The 9880-nt window shown below is 41.4% G+C and overlaps 1 long non-coding RNA gene across 2 annotated transcripts in view; it reads right to left on the bottom strand.

The window, feature by feature from the left end:
* Positions 1–1819: 1819 nt before the first annotated feature.
* Positions 1820–9880, bottom strand: part of LOC109396333 (uncharacterized) — a 17264-nt gene continuing 9203 nt past the window's right edge. For both annotated transcript variants that reach the window (XR_002126835.1, XR_002126834.1), the window contains exon 3: positions 1820–4496. This is a non-coding gene — a long non-coding RNA (uncharacterized LOC109396333). The remainder of the gene's footprint in view (positions 4497–9880) is intronic.

Genomic DNA, 9880 nt, shown 5'->3' with positions numbered 1-9880 from the left:
AAAAGAAAAACAAGAAAGAAAGAAAAAAAAAGGCCCATTTGAAACAGAGAAATGAAAGTAGCTGGTTTAAGATCCCGGGGCAAGCGAGGAAGTAAGCTAAAATTAGAACTTGTAGTTAGGTTTACCCTAACTACAGCTTAAGTCTACTCAGCAACTCACTGAGTTTCATCTTCCTTTCCTTATCAAACCCGCTTTTGTTCATCGACACCTCTCCTGCCCCTTCCCCATACACACATGTGCGCTTGTCCAAACACCACAAGTAAAAAATATATGAATGTGCTTCTTGAAATTACATTCAAGTTAATTTAATGGCTATTTATTGAGCATCTATGTGTAAGAAAGCTTGCGCTGCAGGCACCATGAGGACAAACAGAGGGCAGATGTGTTGTAGTGTTCCTACTGGAGAAACCATGAGGGACCACTGTTACTTATTACTTAATTCCTAGTCTCAGTACTCTGGCTTTTTCTCATTCCTCACTTGAGTCTTGGAGTTGTGGTTTCCTCATGAACAGAGACCCAAAGTAGCTTACTGAGATTCCTCAGAAATACGTCCTCCAGGCCAGGGCCCCTCACGGGAAACACTTGGTTATTCCCTTAGGCAGGTGGTTCTTAAAATTCACCCTTAAACCTTTACTTGGGAAGCCCCTGTAAAATGCAGAATTCTGGGCTTCCTTTCTTACTAGTTCTCCAACTCCTTTCCCTGCAGGTTAAAATTCAGGATGTCCATGGAATTTGTGTTCTTCACAAGACTCCAGGTGCTCATCTGATGCAATGGTCTTCAGGCCACTCTTGTAGAAATGTCCAAAAACACCCGAAAGAGAATCACCTGGGCACTTATTTTTATTTTTTACTAATTTTTAGAAAAATTATTTTTAACTATAGTTGACATACAATATCAGTTTCTTTTTTCTTTATTTTTTATTATTAGTTTCAGGTGTACAGAACAATGCAATAGTTAGCCTTTCCACCCCTCACAAAGTAACAACCCCCCTCCTCCCATCCACTGCCCTCCCACCCCTGGTATCATACATATTTATTACAATTCCATTGACTTCATTCCCACACTCTACTCCACATCCTGTGACTATATGTATATATAATTATAGTTGACATACAATATTATTCAACATCAGCTTCAGAAATACAGTGCGGTGGTCAGTCCTCTACACCATCCATGAAGTGGTCTCCCTAACAAGACATGAGTCCAACTGGTCCCCTAAAATATATTTACAACATTATTGATTATATTCCCCAGACTGTCTTTTCTATCCCTGAATACAATATCAGTTTCAAATGTACAACATAGTGATTTGACATTTACATACCTTACAAAGCAATCACCATAAGTCTAATAACCACCTGTCTCCATACATAGTTACTATGATGGCACCTAATTTTAAAAAGCTGATTCTTTTTTTTTTTTTTAAAGATTTTTTTTTATTGGGGAATTGGGGGGATGGAACAGTGCTGGGGAATTGGGGAAAGGGGAACAGACAAGTTGCTGTCATTTTGTTCTTCAATCTAGTTGTGGAGGATGTTGCTTCATTGGCCCAAGTTGGCACCATCATTGCGCTCTTCTCTGGCAAGGCAGATCAGTCGCCGGCTTCTGGACGGCCGCTCACTGCGGCTGCTGGCCGCTCACGCTGGCTGCTGGCCACACACGGTAGCCCATGGCAATCCACTGCCACAGGGACTGCAGCCCACGCTGTCGCCGGCGACTCATAGGCAGCCCAGCTCCAGGCTGAGCTGTTGTTCAACATCTTAGCTGTGGAGGGCAGTGTCACTGGCCCTCATATGTGGGATCCGAACCGGGGCCCTCTGGCATCCCAAGCGAGTTCTTAACCATCGCGCCACTCGGCCGGCCCTAAAAAGCTGATTCTTGATCCCTACCCCAGACCATCTGAATCAGAATTTTGGTGGCAGTGCCTGGGAATATGCATTTTTAACTCATTCCTCACTTGAGTCTTATGAGTCCACAGATCCCCATTTGAGCAATATTGTTAGAACTCCTCGTGTACATTTAAAGCCCTGTTTAGACACAAAGCCCTCTACACAGAGAAATAGAAAAAAAGGAAGGCCCGTCTAATAAAGATTGATTTTAGAATCATCCCTTCCTCACGCTTAGAATCCGTTCCCAGTTTATTGCTGATCTGAGCAATAAGTGGTTGGGTTCCCAAGGTCAGGCAGCCCTCGTACCCACGGAGGTGGTCAGGACCACTGACGGGCCCATGGAGCTAGCCCTGATTTGCAGACCAAATGTCATCTGCAGGTCCGTCAAACAGTAATGGGAACCTCAGGAGCCTAGGAGGTGTCGGGAACCGGCTTCCTGGGTAATGGGGGCTGTGGTCTTTCTGGGGCCAACCTCGGGTCACCTGTCTGCTTCCCCACCCCACCCTCCTGATAGCCTCCATTCTCAAAACCATGTCTAACATGTCATACCAGATGCCAGTTTTGTAAAACATAACTGTCACTCAGATCTCTTAAAAAGGGCATAACATGGCCCTGTGGAATGAAGGAAGAATCTTGAGACTGATGTGGTTGGAATCTGGGCCCTTTCCTAGGCCTGAGTTTGGACCAGCTACTGGGCCCCAAGGTTAAGTGCAGAGTGATAACTGCTGGGAGGGGCTGTGTGAAGTCAGCAGAGCCAGTGTGCAGAGCGCTCAGGAGGGCCACAAGATAGGTTCCTGACTCCACGCTTCCTTTTAACCTCATTCCTTCCTCTCCTCTCCACCCCTCACCCTCCCTGCTGCCATCACCAGCACTCCTTTCTAAATCTGAAAAGGCTTTCTCCAGCCACCACCAGACCCCCTTTTGTGGAGGACTCCTTTCTCTCCCCAGCCTTCCACAGCCCACACCACCACTCTGTCATCTTCAATGCTGTAAAACCTGCTTCTGAGGCTGAAAGGGAACATTTGCTGAGCCAAGTGCCAAGGACTAAAGATACAAAAGCAAAAGTGCTTAGGGCAGTGCCTGGCTTGTTTAGCAAATTACAGCTATTACTCACCATTGTTCTGCTATTTATTTCTCACAAGGGCTCTGGAGAGTCGGTCCTGACTGCTGATTGGCTCCTATTTGCAGGTGAAAAAAACTGGGGCTCACAGAAAGTAAGTAATTTGCTCCTGATCACATAGCTAGAAAGTGGTGTAACTGGAATTTTAACCCAATCTATAGACAGCTCCGAAACCCATACTTTTTCAACTGCAGTTAATAGGACCTCAGTCGCAGGTCTTACATTCAGAATAAATACAGGAAAGTCTTTTTAAAATCAACTAGCTCTGGAGATATATACACATATTTAATTTTTGTGTGTGTGAAATTAACATGACTTATCAATGACTTCAAAAAAGTCACCCAATATTTATAGGGAAAGTGACAGATTAAACAAGATAGAAAACACATTGCTAGTTGCTGACATTGGGTGACGCATAGATGGAGATTCAGTATAAGAATCTCTCTGCTTTTGTATGTTTGAAAATCTCTTCCCTGAAGAGTTAAAAACCAAATTTATTCCACATCTGCCCAAGAGCTAATGATTACAGATTATCTGTAGGCCCTAAATCAGGAGTGGACAGGCCACATTTTGTGAGGATCCTGTTGTTGAAGATTTTGAATACTAAGTTTTTACTATTTAAACTCTTAAAAAAAATGAGAATTTATGTTTATTGTATAATATGGGCAAGGCATTCTTTTAAGTGCTTAATAAGTGTTCTCAACTAATGGCCAGAACTTTGCCTGTGACCACCCCTTGCTATAAGAAACACTGGGAAATTGAGTATCTAGTAAAAGAGGATAAAACTACTAGGGTCTTGACTTAGATAAATGGGTGATGAGACTGGGGACACATTAAGTCACTGGGCAGTGTTAGATTATTATTATTTATTATTTTAAAAATATAGAGAGCTTTACTTAAATATTTTCAGGTACACAAGAGAGAGATTTATGTCACATGGCACATCAAAGTTCCCTAAGTATATCTTTTAACATCTCTCTGTCCCCAAAGTCCAATTTTTATATCCGTTGCCCTAAGCTCATCCTGTCTCTCTCGAAAAGACTGAATACTTTGGATTTATCTTCACTGTATGCTCTTTCTATTCTTCCTCCTCTTAACTCCTCCTCATTTTCAGGTCTTTCTTTCTATGTCTCTTTGTCTCTTTCTTATATAAGCGTAATCCAGCCTATTGTGTTAGATATCGATTGGAGGAACAAATTACTCCAAATTTTGTGGCTTAACGTAAGCATGTTATCACACAGATTCTGTGCCTCAGGAATTTGAGAGCGGCTTCATTGGATGTTTATGGCCCCAGGTGTCTCATGAGGTGGTAGTCAAGATGTTGGCAAGGGCTGCAGTCATCTGAAAGCTTGACCGGGGCTGGAGGGTCCACTTCTAAGATGGCTCACTCAGATAGCTGCTGACACGAGGCCTCAGTTTCTCACTCCATGGCCTCTCCATAGGACTGCTCAACATGACGGCGGACTTCCCTCACAGAGCGAGTGACCTGGGAGAGAAAGAGAGCGAACGTGCAGTAGCCACAGTGCCTTTTATGACAGGGTCTCTGAGTAATACTGTCACTTCTGTCTGTTAGAAGGAAGTCACTAAGTCCGGCCCACACTCAAGGAGAGGGGAATTAAGCTCTTCTTCTTGAAGAGACGTGTAGCAAAGGGTCTGTGGGTATATTTTTTAAGCCACCAGATATACATATCATTTAATTTTCACACCTAATTTTTTTTTTTTAGGATGCAAGGGAGAAGGGGAAGAAGGAACAGAGGAATGGGAAGAAAAGTGAGTCATGGGTTGGTAGCTGTATGAGTCTCCTAGGGCTGACATCATAACAAAAGACCACAGACTGGGTGGCTTAAACAGCTGACATAGATTTATTTTTTCACAGTTCTAGAGGATCTAAAAGTACAACAGCAAGGTGCCAGCAAGGTTGCTTTCTGTGTAGGCCTCTCTCCTAGGCTTACAGATGGCCATGTTCTTGCTATGTCCTCACACGGCCTTTCCTCTGTGTGCACACACTCCTGGTATCGCTTCTTCAGAGGACACCAGTCCTGTTGGATCAGGGCCCCATCCTTATGACCTCATTTAACCTTAATTATCTCCTGAAAGGCCCTTTTTCCAAATCAAGTCACATTTGGGGGTTTAGGGCTTCAGCATATCGAACATATTGATTTGGGGGACACAATTTAGTCCATGACAGTAGCTATGTGCGACGTGTGCTTTGCACATTACTTCTATTAAAATCATATTTTAAAATAAAATGGCTTTGTGGCTTTTTTGGACATTACAAATATACTATACTATTTAAAATAGTCACCAAAGTTACAAGATTTTTATAAACAATATGTAAAGCAATAATCTTTACAGGAACAAATGAAAGTGATTCTTTAAGCATCTTTTTATCGTGAAAAATAGCTCATGCAAAAAGATACATAAAACATAAATATACAATTTAACAAATTATGAGAAAGTAATCATCCTTTTAACTGCTAGCCAGGTTAAGAAACAGAACACTGCCTGCAAGTCAGAAACCCCCTACATGTACCTTCCAAATTATAAGCACCCCTCTTCCCCCAAAGGTAACCACTGTCTTGTCTTGCACAATATTCACTTCATTACCATTCTTTTTTACTGCCTAAATATGCATTCCTATTGAATGTTCAAGGCCCTAAGGATACAGGAGTGAAGTAAACAGAAATTCCCTGCCCTTATGGAGTTCACATTCTGACAATAATCGGTGATCACGTAAGAAACAATAAACAAAATAAACTATCTGGGATGTTAAAAGGTGATAAATGCAAAAAAAAAAAGGCAGAGCTGGCATTTACTTGGCTCTATTAGCATGTAATGATTTCAACATTAGTAGGGAGGTAAAGGGAGAATTGAAAGTATGGAGGCAAGAAAGTAAATGCAAAGAGGAAGGACAACAATAAAGAAAAAAGAGAAGAGGGAACACCAGAGGAAGGAGAAAGAGAATGTCAACAGCAGAGAGAAATAGAACAGGTGTTAAAAAAAGAGAAGAAAGGGAAAAAGAGAATAAGGTAGAGAAGGAAAAGTGGGAGGTTAAAAGTTCTCTCACCTGGAGGGTTATTGAAAAGACCCTGAGCCAGAACCACTTTATTTATATTTTGGTAAAAAGGAATACAGCAGGTCCTCTAACAACATCATTTTGCTTTGTTATAATGTTAATAAGATGCCATAGGAATTTACTCTTGTTTATATCAATTAGTCTATGGTAAAATTGTTTTCCATAGTTGCAAGAACCTATCAACGACATTAAATGAGGATTTACTGTACTAAATTCTTAATCAGAGAGGGCAATTTCCTGTATTTCACATTGTTCTGTTTAATATTTATTTTATGTAAGCTAAAACTTAGCTAGCATGAAGGTATTCCTTAATACTTGTGCAAAATTTAAGCAGTTGTTGTAGAGATGGATGTTTTAGAGCCCATAACAGACGACTGGGCTGAGCAGAGGCCATGCAACAGGCCTGGAATTTGTGAGAATTGACAGCTATTAATCTAGTAATCTTCTTAAAAAAAAAAAAAGCAGGGCAGTGTAAGGGGATTGACTTACAAGGATGAGAGATGGTCGTTGTTTTTTGTTGTTTTTTTAAATTTTCTTGAAGTGTATTTGGCATATAATAATAGTTTCAAGTGCACAAAATAGTGACTTGACATTTGTATATCTTAAGATGTGATCACCATAAGTCTAGTACTCAACTCACTGTACAAAGTTATCGCGATATTATTGACTATATTCCCTGTGCTGCAGAGAGGTGTGGGTTTGACTAGAGTGTTAGGAAGAGCCTCGGTGAGCAAAGGCTTGATGGAGGTGAGAGACTTACTGATGTCTGGAGGAGGAAGACTGCTCCTGGTAGAAGAACCAGCTAGTTTAAAGGCCTAAGGCGGTGCATTCATTTCATAGGACTGCGCTGACAAAGTCCCATAAACTGGCTGACTGGAAAAACCCCAGAAGTCTATTTCCTCATACCTCAGGGGGCCAGTAGTCTAAAATCAAGGTGTTGGCAGGGTTGGGTCCTCTTTGGAGGCTTGGAGAGAGAATCTGTTCCTTCAATCACTCCAGTCTTCGCCTCCATCATCACATGGTGTTGCCCTTTTGTGTTTGTGTCCTTTTTTGGAAGGACACAGTGATCAGATTTAGGCCCCACTCTCATCTAATAGGAACTCAACTTGATTACATCTGCAAAGGGCCTATTTCCAAACACGGTCACATTCCTAGGCACTGGGAGTTAGGACTTCAACATCTCTTCCGGGGACACAATTCAACCTCTGCCAGATGGGAACATGCCCGGCCAGCTTGGGAAACAGCAAGGAAGCCAAGGAGGTTCTAGCTAAGTTAGTTACATTTAAGAGATTTTACTTAACTTTGGGATAGAAATGCGTTAGTTCTAGCATTGTTGCATCTCTTTCATTTCTTTCTCAAATATATAGTATACACGTATGTGAGATCAACCTTAAAAATTAAAAGCATAGAGATTACAATGCCTACTAAGGAGCTGAAGGGGGTGTCCTTTGATTTATTGTTGGTACCTTAAAAGTAGAAATGGAAACTGAGAAACAATTAAGAATTGGTGATTCCAGTTAATAATACAGTATTGATTTTTAAATAGAATCATACTGGCTGCTGTGCTAAGAAAAATTGTCATGTCCAAGACTGATAGGTCTGATTTTACTAGTTAACCTAGTAAAACTGACTGATACCCAGCTAATCAGAGGCAGAGCAGGGATTCAAACCCAGGCAGTCTGGTGCCAGGGTCCATGCATTTGACTTCCACCGGCTGCGACCTGCAGTGTGTCTCTACTCCTGGTTTTAACCTGTTACCTCAGGCACCGCTGGCAGAATAATGATTTACCTGCTTTGATTCCAAAACCCAGGAGGGAGTCAAGAACAGGGGGAGAGTGTGTGTCCTGACCACTGAGGACAGAGAAAAACGAGTTTGGTCTTTTTGCAGTGCAAGGCAAGCCCTATCTCCCCTCAAAACTCACACAGGCACATTCTCCAAAAAGGAAGGAGATCAGATCTTGGGCAGCCAAAAAATGACAACTGCCCACTATAATTTTGAATAAACAACGTGGTACCTGAAAAGAGAATGGGAAATGTCAACCTAGAATTCCAATTAAAAGATATCAGGGACTTATTAAGACACCATGGGAGAAGAAAAATCCTCCTGGGCACTGGGTCTTCTCTTTATAAATTAAGTGACCTTGAATCACACACAGTGCTAATCCAACTTTTGGGTTGTGTCACATTCATACGGTTTTCAGTGCTAAATCAGTACCACAAACTTTAGCAGTCTAAAACCCTACCCAATTATTATCTCAAAGATCAGAGGTTTGGGCCTGGCATCGCTGGGTTCTCTGCTCAGAGCCTCACATGGCGGAAATGAAGGTGTCAGCTGGCCTGCATTCTCATCTGATAGGCTCTTCTGTCAGGGTACAGTGTCTCTTTGGTGTCTCTTCAGAGTCCTCTTCCAAGGTCATGGAGGCTATTGGCAGAATTCAGTTCCTCGTGGTTATAAGATTAAGGCCCTTGCCATCTTGCTGGCTGTCAGCAGTGATTGTTCTGGGCTCCTAGACAGCAGCTTATACAGGGTGCTGTACACAGGTTGTTGGGAATTTTGGGAGCTGTATTAGTTTACGAGGTCTGTCATAGCAAGTACCACAGACTATGCGGCCTAAATAAACAACAGACATTTACACCCTTGACATTTTTTTTAAATTATTTTTTATTATGAAATACATATTTTTCAGAATTAGTTTCAGCTGTACAACACAGTGCAATAGTTATACTTTTTACCCCTCGAAGTGACAACACCCCTCCCCCAATCTGCCACCCCATGGGTTGGTAGCTGTATGAGTCTCCTAGGGCTGACATCATAACAAAAGACCACAGACTGGGTGGCTTAAACAGCTGACATAGATTTATTTTTTCACAGTTCTAGAGGATCTAAAAGTACAAGAGCAAGGTGCCAGCAAGGTTGCTTTCTGTGTAGGCCTCTCTCCTAGGCTTACAGATGGCCATGTTCTTGCTATGTCCTCACACGGCCTTTCCTCTGTGTGCACACACTCCTGGTATCGCTTCTTCAGAGGACACCAGTCCTGTTGGATCAGGGCCCCATCCTTATGACCTCATTTAACCTTAATTATCTCCTGAAAGGCCCTTTTTCCAAATCAAGTCACATTTGGGGGTTTAGGGCTTCAGCATATCGAACATATTGATTTGGGGGACACAATTTAGTCCATGACAGTAGCTATGTGCGACGTGTGCTTTGCACATTACTTCTATTAAAATCATATTTTAAAATAAAATGGCTTTGTGGCTTTTTTGGACATTACAAATATACTATACTATTTAAAATAGTCACCAAAGTTACAAGATTTTTATAAACAATATGTAAAGCAATAATCTTTACAGGAACAAATGAAAGTGATTCTTTAAGCATCTTTTTATCGTGAAAAATAGCTCATGCAAAAAGATACATAAAACATAAATATACAATTTAACAAATTATGAGAAAGTAATCATCCTTTTAACTGCTAGCCAGGTTAAGAAACAGAACACTGCCTGCAAGTCAGAAACCCCCTACATGTACCTTCCAAATTATAAGCACCCCTCTTCCCCCAAAGGTAACCACTGTCTTGTCTTGCACAATATTCACTTCATTACCATTCTTTTTTACTGCCTAAATATGCATTCCTATTGAATGTTCAAGGCCCTAAGGATACAGGAGTGAAGTAAACAGAAATTCCCTGCCCTTATGGAGTTCACATTCTGACAATAATCGGTGATCACGTAAGAAACAATAAACAAAATAAACTATCTGGGATGTTAAAAGGTGATAAATGCAAAAAAAAAAA

Source organism: Hipposideros armiger, unplaced genomic scaffold, assembly GCF_001890085.2.
Source record: "Hipposideros armiger isolate ML-2016 unplaced genomic scaffold, ASM189008v1 scaffold_515, whole genome shotgun sequence".
NCBI lineage: Eukaryota > Metazoa > Chordata > Mammalia > Chiroptera > Hipposideridae > Hipposideros > Hipposideros armiger.
This window is presented reverse-complemented; position numbering and strand designations above follow the sequence as displayed.